Source organism: Urtica dioica, chromosome 5, assembly GCF_054948205.1.
Source record: "Urtica dioica subsp. dioica isolate 48M chromosome 5, U.dioica_male_clone48M_v1_H2, whole genome shotgun sequence".
Classification (NCBI taxonomy): Eukaryota; Viridiplantae; Streptophyta; class Magnoliopsida; order Rosales; family Urticaceae; genus Urtica; species Urtica dioica.
Genome location: NC_142760.1, coordinates 29526232 through 29536218, shown reverse-complemented (window position 1 = coordinate 29536218; position 9987 = coordinate 29526232).

Genomic DNA, 9987 nt, shown 5'->3' with positions numbered 1-9987 from the left:
AATATCAAACATAACTCAGCTGAAATATGCCCGAATGGTTAGTTTCTCGGCAGTTAAAGACTCCCACAAAGCTGGAGGTTAATGTTATAGGGTCAAAATAGACCCTTGAGAAAAAGGAAAATTGCAATAAGTCACGAAGATCCCTAGCTAACCTCTGATCAACCGCGGACAAAGCCCAATCCCTAAGAGGAAGGCTTCCAATGAGGCCAAGACAGTCAAATAGCCTCGCCAAGGACCCCAGACAGACCCCGCGAGACACACGCGAGGCCCAGCCAGCGAGGGTAGGCCTCGCGGGCTTCAAGCAGGGCCCAAACACCCCAAGAGGGATGCGTGAGGCCCAGCTCAGGAGAGTAGGCCCCTCGAGCTGCAAAGTGAAGCCCAGCCCAAAGGGTAGGCTCCGCGAGCTACCAGCGAGACCCAATCTCACCGTAGAAGGCCTCATGGGACAAGAGAGGCTACCCCACTTGGGGGGGTCCACCCGGTGATATAAAGCCTCGCCTAGGAGCACAATGCTTTGCCTAGCGGCTCAAGGCCTCACCTCAAGCCTCGCGGGGCTCATCTATGGCCGTGCTCCACGCGGCGAAGACCGTAGGCCTTGCACGACGCCCTCCTAACAGGGATCCATGAGATTTCCTCAAGACACAGACTGTGTTAGTCCACTTCTCCTACTCCTATAAATATGAGTCCTTACCTCACACTCTGTAAGTCATTCTTTACCTGAGAGCGCCTAAACTCTCTCAAAGCCTCTCTACAAATAACAATATATGCTTCCGAGCTAAGAGGATGCTCGCTCCATGCACGCCTTCATTACACTAATACTAATGATGAGCATCGGAGTGTCTGTCGAAGGGAAACCTTCTAGGTCCCTCTAGTTTAGGTTTGTTTCGTCTCATAAGTGACGAACAAAACAGACCACTGACTGTGTCTTAGAGGTCGGCGATCTCATGCGTTTGACGACGCGAACCTAGGTGTAGCCTCAGGGTCTGATCCTGGGCTGAACCGCCGATGGTTTACTAGTGTTGACTGATTTCCACACGTTAACATCATCAGGGAAAGACTCCAAGTGAACGACTTCCTGAAGTCCATAATCACGGACCTCTCACAGAAACTCTCCTAGTTCATTGCTTGAGGGACCAAGCACACGACGGTCGAAGAGTACTTCAGCAGTCGAAAACTTGTCGAAGAAGGGTCTCGCAAGAGAAGCGAGCACGACCGAGAAAGCTACCCTTCCCAGAAGAGGAGAGCAAAAGGAGGAAACCAAAGGCTGCCTCAGCCATTGGTTGACACGTTCCGAAAGTATATAGACTTCACTCCCCTCAACACGGCACCTGATTGAATATTCACCTTGCCATGGGAGAGGTTTACACCTCTCGCTCCCCTCAAGAAGGATCCCAACAACCGAGACCCGTCTAAATTGTAATAATGTGATTAGTTTAAATTTGTTTTTGTTTTAATTAGTTTTGATATATTGTAATTTATCAATTAGGAATTGTAATTAGTTAATGAAATTAAAATTAAGATATATTGTAATTTATCAATTAGGAATATAATGAAATTAGTTTTGATTAGTTTTAATATGCTGATTATATATTGTAATATATAATCAGCATATTAATTTTTTTTAAAAAAGATAAAGAGCATCAGGTGCGACTAGTCGCACCTGATAGTCAAGACTTTCAGGTGCGACTAGTCGCACCTGATAATTAGAAGACTTTCAGGTGCGACTTTTCGCACCTGATAATCAAGAGGATTATCAGGTGCGGACTTTCGGGTGCGACTTTGTCGCATCTAAAGTCGCACCTGAAAGTACTTTCAGGTGCGACTTTTGCACTTTCAGGTGCGAAAAAAGTCGCACCTGATGCTATATTTTGTACTAGTGAGGAAAGGGGTGAGGAAGAGGAGTGACTGTGCCTTTTTCGTATAGGCTGCCTACGTACCCGTGTGCGGGATCAGGTCAGAACGTAGTTCAGGGCGTATGTAACGCTGAATGAGGCACGGAGCCTGGGAGTGGGCATTCTCAACGAAGGAGACGGGGCACGGAGGAGTCCTCGGCGATGTCTCAGAACTTTGGAAATCGCGGATGCGTCTAGTGTGTTAGGCGCGTAGGGGATTTTCGGTAGATAACCCTAGGAGTGTGCCTGGGCACTAATCTCGGTGCTCGATCTGAGGGAGCGACGTCCGGGAGTCCCCGAGAGTACTTCAGAACCTCTGAGAACGAGAGAGAGACTTGTGGAGAGCGCTTCAGGCCAGAGATGGCATCAAACGAAGCGAAGGAGAGCGATAATTTGAGCGTATCGATTGGAATTGATTCGGTTCCTTCCCCCCAATGAGAGGGGGTATTTATAGTTGTTTGAGGACCTTAGAAGGTCCCTTTCTCGTCCATGTGGGACTAGGGGCGCGCACACCGTCGAAAGGAGGCACGCAGGTGTGCACGGCGCACAACGCGTGGTGCGCGACATTCGGCGAGCGGGATGCGCCGCACTGCGGGCGGGGCGTCCTCAGCCAGGCGCGGCGCGCGACGCACTGGGCGCGACGCGCGCCTGGCTGGATTTTCGTGGGCCTTTGCTGCCTTTGTTCTATCGAGCCCGTTGAGCCATTTTGGACTTCGGATATTGCGTTTGTCGCGCGTGACTCGAGGAACGATGCTCGACTTGAGGAGAATGACTCGAGGCTCGACTCGAAGAGAATATCCCTCAGTTTCATCCGAGGAACAAGGCTCGACTCGAGGAGAACGACTCTACTCGAGGAGGACGAATCGACTCGAGGAGCGAAGCTCGACACGAAGGATTGAGAGTCTTAGCGCGAGGGCTTGCCGGCGACTTGTGAGGGAAGGCTTGCCGCTTTTCAGGACCTCCGGCCTAACTACCGGTCCTTTGAGCGGCACGTCTTCTCGGCGTTCCGGGTTTTCCGAAAATGACCGACAACATTAGCCCTCCAAGTTCTTCGCTCGGGAGGATCCTGGTGATGAACTTTAAGTTTTTCCGTTGGGTGTTTGAGGAAACTTCATTTTAAAGTCCTCGTTGCCGCTGATATTTTTTCTTCTCTTTTTCTTTTCTTTTTATTTTATTTTTTTTTTCTGGGAGGGACCGCGCGGTCTGTTCGCGCGTCTCGCACGGCGCGCGGAGATGGCGCGCGGGGCTGACGTGTTTGCACGAAGAAATCCGATTTTTTGGAGGTTTTTTCCTTCTTTTCCCTCTTGTAGGAGTAGGATTTGGACTCCTACCCCCCAAAGGTCTCATTCTTCCACTTTATTTTTTTCTCTCTTTCTCTACACTTTTTCCTCTTTCTCTACACTTTTACATTATGGATATTCCATCCCCCTTCGCAACTGAGGATCCCGAGATTGATTTCTCTCTCTTGTTTCAGGACTCTGAGCATTTAGAGGACGACCTCTTCGCGGGATTAAAGGAGGTTCCTTTGCACGTGGAGGAGAATCCAAGTGGAGTGGAGCAGTGGTTTGAAGAAGGCGAACTGGGCACGACTGCGCCCGTTCCTCAGCCTCGGGAGGGGTGAGCGCCAACTGGGCGTGGCGCGGATGGGAGTGCCGGTCAACCTGAGTCCGGGGAAGCTGTGCCCCGCCTCGTGATCAACTTGGTTGGGGAAGGGATGCGCGACGTGCCCTGTCCTGACGCGGCAAAGTCCGACTTGGACGTTCGGTGCGCGCCAGGAGAGGTCGTTAGCGTGGCCATGACGACCCTGCTAGAATCGGTCCTCGATGAGATTGACTGCGTGGACGACTTTTGGCCAGAGTCAGAAGATCTCGGAGGCGACTTGGAGACATGTTCGGGAGCCGAAGGCCCTGCACCGGAGCGTCCCAAAGGGCCAATGGCGACTGCCGCGGCCGTATTGGAGGGTGGACACCCTTCCTTGAAGCCTAGAGGTGCTCAGTCCGAGACTCCTGACGTAGAAACGAAACTGTCGGCGAGGTCACTTGCTAGGACGAAGTGGTATCCCGAGGAAGGCTTTGCTGCTCCCGAGGGCTTCGATTGTTCGGGGGTCGATGCTTCGAGCTCGCTCACCTACCGAACATTCATCGACCTCAGGGAGGCATACGTCATTCTATCGTCCGTGGTGCTTCTCTGTCCCTTGTCGGACGATCGTCCTTTTCGTCCACGTCGTGGATTCGCCGCAGTTTCGGTTGCAAGTCTCAACTGCGGGTTACGGTTGCTGTTTCAGCCCATCGTCCAGCTGCTCCTTGCGCGATTGGGGGTGCACGCTTGTCAGATGAGCCCGGTATTTTACCGCATAGTGGCGATGTGTCACATGGAGTGGCATTGCCAGACTCAGTGGTGGATGACCGTGAGCGACTTTCGCAACCTTGTCGCAGTCTTCCCTGCGCCCGGGCAACCCAGTTTCTTCATGGCCCGCGATCGCCGGAACACTAAACTGATCACGGACTCGGAGAAGCATAACCGGAGAGTGTGGGTGTGGGTCTCGGCCGAGGCCTTTGGAGATGCGCCGCTTCGGTTTGGTCCCTTGATCGAATTTTTTGCCGACGCGGGATCCGACGATCTCGACTTTGTGAAGGAGATCCAGGGGATGTCGGAGGCTCGAAAAGCTGGTGAGCGATTCTGCTCACCTGAGCTGATGACGTCTACCGGGTGGTTCCCGCCTTTTTCTCTCAGCTGTGACGATAATCAGAGGGCGAAGAGTGCCCCTAGCGCTGTGTCGTCTCCCTCGAGTGGTGGCCTTCCAGGTACTTTTGGCGTTTCCTCTTTCTATTTTTGTTTTAGTCTAGAGTTTTGACTTTGTTGTTTCTGTAGCTTCCTCGGCTAGGGCGAGGGCGAGGGCGCGCCTGGCAAAGGCTTCTCGAGATCTGAAGTCGTTGGCGGCAATCCGTTCCCGAATCGCGGTGCGGAACGTCCGGGAGAAGTCTGACGCTGGCCATTCGGCAGAGAGCGGTCCCCACGCTTCCTTGAAGCGACCCTCATCCTCAGCTATTCCGGACACGTCTTCTGATTCGAAGCGCGCGAACTCGATGATCGAACTGGAGGCTGTGGAGGTCAGAGGGGAATGTTCCCAGGGGCTTGCGCAATCTTCGATGAAGATGTGGAAGGGCATCGTGGCCAGCAGTGATGTGGAGTTCTTCCGTCATGGCGTCTCCGATGCATAGAGAGTAAGTAACCTCTGTTTTATCCTTTCGCTTTGCTGGGATCTTGTCTTTCGTTGACTTGCCTTTTTGCCCTCTCAGGTGCTTGCGCGTGCGAACCGGGGCGAGAAGATTCTTCACGACCTCATTCGACGCATGGGTCTGGTCCAGGAGGAGCTTGCTCAAGTGAAATCTCAGCTAGCCCATGCCGAGCGAGGTTCTCACTCAAAGACCGAGTTTGCGAGTCTCCGCGATCAACTCTAAGAGGCTCGAGTGGAGTTGGGAGTTACCCGAGGCAAGTGTGACCGTGCTCAGTCAGCAGTGGCGAAAATGGCTGAGGAGTTAACAACGGAACGTCAAGCTCTTGAAGTGGCGACTCGATCGATGGAAGTTTTCCGGAGCGAGGTGCGGGACCTTCGACGCCAATTGGAGTCGCGTACAGAAGAAGTGGGCATTCTTCAAGGTCAGCTTTCATCGAGCGATGTTGCCCGTGTCCGAGCAGAGCACGAGCACGAATCCTTGGCGGAGGAAGTGGCTCGGGTCTCCGCGGAGAAGGCTGCGGCGGAACAGCTTGCGTCTGACCTACAAGACGACTTTGATGTCGGGATCGAAGAGGCGAGGCATGCAGCGGCGGTGGAGTGTCGGGACGCTACTGCTATCGAGAATGTTTCTCGGGGGGTCACCTTCCACTTCTTCGACTCGCTGTTCCCACCGCTCGACGGGGTCGAACCCTTTGGTGACAATCTCGCCGAGTGAAAAATATTTTTTATTCTTTTTTTTTCGCACAAGTGTTTAGCGCATGCTTTCTTCTAGGAATTTCCTTTCAGCGCACTTGCTTTCTAGGGTTTTCGGGGCTGTTGCCCTCTTTTTTAAAAAACATTATTTTCTTTTATGAACGTGTTTGCTCATTTTTTGTTATGGCGCGTGCTTTGATGGACATGCATCTTCTACCAATGGTCTCGGCAGTTCTTTTTTCTTAGCAGGGTTTCGCCTCAGATACCGACCGTTTGAACGGTTTGCGTTCTATAAGCGTATCAACTGCGAATTAGTCATGCCATGTAGGTATCTTATGCGCGCCATGTAGGCGTCTTAGACCAACTCCACCCGATAACACAATTTTCTACTCTATTTTACAGTACATGTCACATCAAACACTACCTCATCTCCAACCGAACTCTATTTTTTACACCAAATTGAAATATTAATTTTATATTCAACTTTTTCTTATTTATTTCTATACCCTTATATTTATTTAAACTACTTCTTGAGCAGCTAAAGAAGACAAGTGATATGAGGGAACGCCTCTTGGAAAGTATAGATAAGGCTAATAATTTGAAAACAATCAGAGAAGAAAATAAAATAATGAAAATGAATTTAAATAGAGTATCAGATCCTCATGTTCGTGCATTTTGGGAAGCTGAACAAGTCAAGGTTTTACAAAAGAGAGCCGAACAACAACAATCTCAAACACCACTTCCTAATTCCGATTCATATTCGCAATATTTCACCGGTCTTGGAGGATCCGACCCTAATCTCCCCGAGTATTAGTTTATGTATTGTAATTTTATTTTCAATTTTATTTTGTTGTATTGTGTTTTTTTAATGTCTTTTTTTTTAGTTTTGCATTTCGATGTCGTTGTAATGTTATTTCGTTTCGGTATTAATATTAATGTCATTTTAGTTTTTCCCAAACTCCAAATGTCAATGCTGTATTTTAAAATATTGTGGTCTTTTAAAATATTTAATACATAAAATTAATTTTTGAGATAAATATGAAATAATTTTATAAAACGGTGACAATTGAGTAAATAATAAATTTTACAAGGACTAAATAACAAATAAAAAAAAATTGGCGTGATGAACAGTCAGACGCTATATATAGCGCAACCATTTGAAGAAAAAGTGTTTACGCTATTTTGGTGTTATATTTAACATACGGGTGGAGGATATCAGTACACCAATTCAAAGAAATAGAGTTCGGTTGGTGTTGGTCTTAGGCGCGCCATGTAGGTGTCTTTGTTGCGCCATGTAGGCGTCTTAGTTGTTTACGTCCCGAGGGACGGCTTGGTTGTGCCATGTAGGCGTCTTACGTGCGTCATGTAGGCGTCTTAGTGTGCGTCTCGAGGGACGGCTTAGTTGTGCCATGTAGGCGTCTTAGTCTGCGTCTTGAGGGATGGCTTAATTGCGCCATGTAGGCATCTTAGTGTGCGTCTCGAGGGACGGCTTAATTGCGCCATGTAGGCGTCTTAGTGTGCGTCTCGAGGGACGGCTTAGTTGCGCCACGTAGGCGTCTTAGTTGCGCCATGTAAGCGTCTTAGTTGCGCCATGTAGGCGTCTCAGTTGCGCCATGTAGGCGTCTCAGTTGCGCCATGTAGGCGTCTTAGGTGCGTCCCTAAGGACGGCTTTGTTGCGCCATGTAGGCATCTTACATGCGCCATGTAGGCGTCTTAGTGTCCTCGTTCCCGTTTGTGTTCGGGTTGGGACTTAAATGTTTTTGGTGGAGCGTGTTCTCTTGAGGGTTTCCTTACCGTTGCTAGCCCCCCCGAGTTTTGGGGTTATAAGTTTCATTTTTGATAACCGGAAAACTTGCATAAAACGAATTTTGAAAGGGAAATCTCGAATTTTATTACGATTGTGAAAAATTTAAAATCCTAAAACGTTGGCTAGTAGGCCTTATTGAAAATGGGAAATTAAAGCGATAAAATGTGGGAAACGCTAGCTACTGGTAGTACTGCCTCAAGTGTTCCGCATTCCACGGGTGGCAGATCGGCGTTCCGTCCGTGTGCTCGATGTAGTATGTCCCGTCGTGAATGACTTTGCGGACTCTATAAGGGCCTTCCCAGTTTGGGCCTAGGACGCCGGTGCCTTGCACTTGTGTACTCTGAAACACCCGTCTGAGTACGAGGCTTCCGACGGTAAAGGTTCGCCTTTTGATCTTGGAGTTGTAGTATTTTTCGACCTTGCGCTTCTGTGGAGCGAGGCGGTTGAGCGCTTCTGACCTCTTTTCCTCGATTAAGTCCAACTCCAGGCGTATAGCCTTGTCGTTGTTTTCTTCGCTGAATGTCTCAACTCGGAATGTGGGGATCTCGGTTTCGATCGGCACCACGGCTTCGATCCCGTATGCGAGGGAGAATGGCGTCTCACCGGTGGCGTTTCGCGCGGTCATCCGGTAAGCCCACAGGACGAATGGTAGCTCTTCGGCCAAAGTGCCTTTTTTGTCTTCGAGCTTCTTTTAAAGATTGCTCTTGATAGTCTTGTTGACTGCTTAAACCTGGCCGTTGGCCCGAGGATGACGCGGCGAGGAGAATGTCTTGTTGATCTTTAGTGGATTGCAGATATCTCTTACTCGCGCGTTATCGAATTGTGTGCCATTGTTGGTCACAATCGAGACGGGGATACCGTGCCTGCATATGATGCTTTTCTAGATGAAGTTCGTTGTATTCGCTTCAGTTATTCTGGCGAGCGGCCCGACCTCTACCCACTTGGTGAAGTCTATGGCAATTATGGCGTACTCATATTGTCTTGGCGCTCTAGGGAGCTTGCCAATAATGTCCACGCCCCATTTAGCAAAGGGCCGCGGGACAATGATACTGCTTAGTGGGGTCGGCGGTTGCCTTGGGATCTTGGAGAAGCCTTGGCACTTGTCGCAGCGCCTCGCCCACTCACAAGCATCTCTTTTCGTGGTAGGCCAGAAATAGCCTTGCTTAAGCGCTTTGAGCGCGAGGGAAATTCCAGCGGCGTGGTTTCCACAGATGCCCTCGTGTATTTCGCGGAGGACCTTGGTCGACTCGACGCTATTGAGGCATCGGAGCAGCGGCGTTGAGTAACCGCGCTTATAGAGTATGTCATCTCGAAGCGTGTACTTGGACGCTAAAACTCTCAGCTTATCGGCTTCTTTGCGGTCTTCGGGAAGTTTACCTCTTCGCAGAAACTCAATAATTGGGTCCATTCAAGTAGGCTGAGATGCGACCTCTATGGTCCCGACTTCATCTCGGGAGACGGATGGCCGTGGGAGAAATTCGATGGGTACGGTCCCCAATCCATCTTCGTCGATGCCAGATCCAAGGCGAGCAAGTGTGTCAGCCTCTGAATTTTGTTCTCTCGGGATTTGGTGAATCTTGAACCAAGAGAAGGCATCGAGTTTGGAGCTTGTCGTAGCTAGATATGCAACCATATTAGGTTCTTTGGCAGCATAATCTCTTTTAACTTGGTTTACGATCAACTGCGAGTCGCAGTGTATTCGCAGGTTTTTTGAGCCGAGCTTTTGCGCTAGCTCTATCCCTACAATGAGATCTTCATATTTGGCCTCGTTATTGGAGGCTTGGAAGCCGTAGTGAAGGGCGTATCGCAACTTTTCCCCATCGGGGTTAGTCAAAATAATTCCGACGCCAGCCCCCGAGCATTAGATGCTCCGTCTACGTGTAACTCCCAGATGGGACCCATTGGGTCAACCTTTCTTTTCCGAGTCTTTGCGTTATTGGTTAAGTCATTTTCTGCTCTTCCCATATCGGGAGTTTAGGAGAATTCTACCACAAAGTCGGCTAAGGCATGACCCTTTATAGCCGCTCTTGGGTGGAACTCAATCCCGTACTCCTCAATTCTTGGGACCAGATCGCCATGCGAGTCGATGTTCCCTTTTGAAGAGCCTTACCGATCGGATGCTCAGTTCGCACCGTGATTGGGTGAGCTTGGAAATATGGACGCAGCTTTTTGGTTGTCGTTACGAGAGCCAGAGAAAGTTTCTCTATCTCGGTGTAGCGTGTTTCCGCGTCAAGTAAGGCTTTGCTCTCGTAGTAGACCGGCCATTGGACCCTATCCTCTTCGCGGACAAAAACAACGTTTACGGCTCTTTTAGAGACGGCGAGATATACGTATAGCATCTCGCCCTCTTTTGGTTT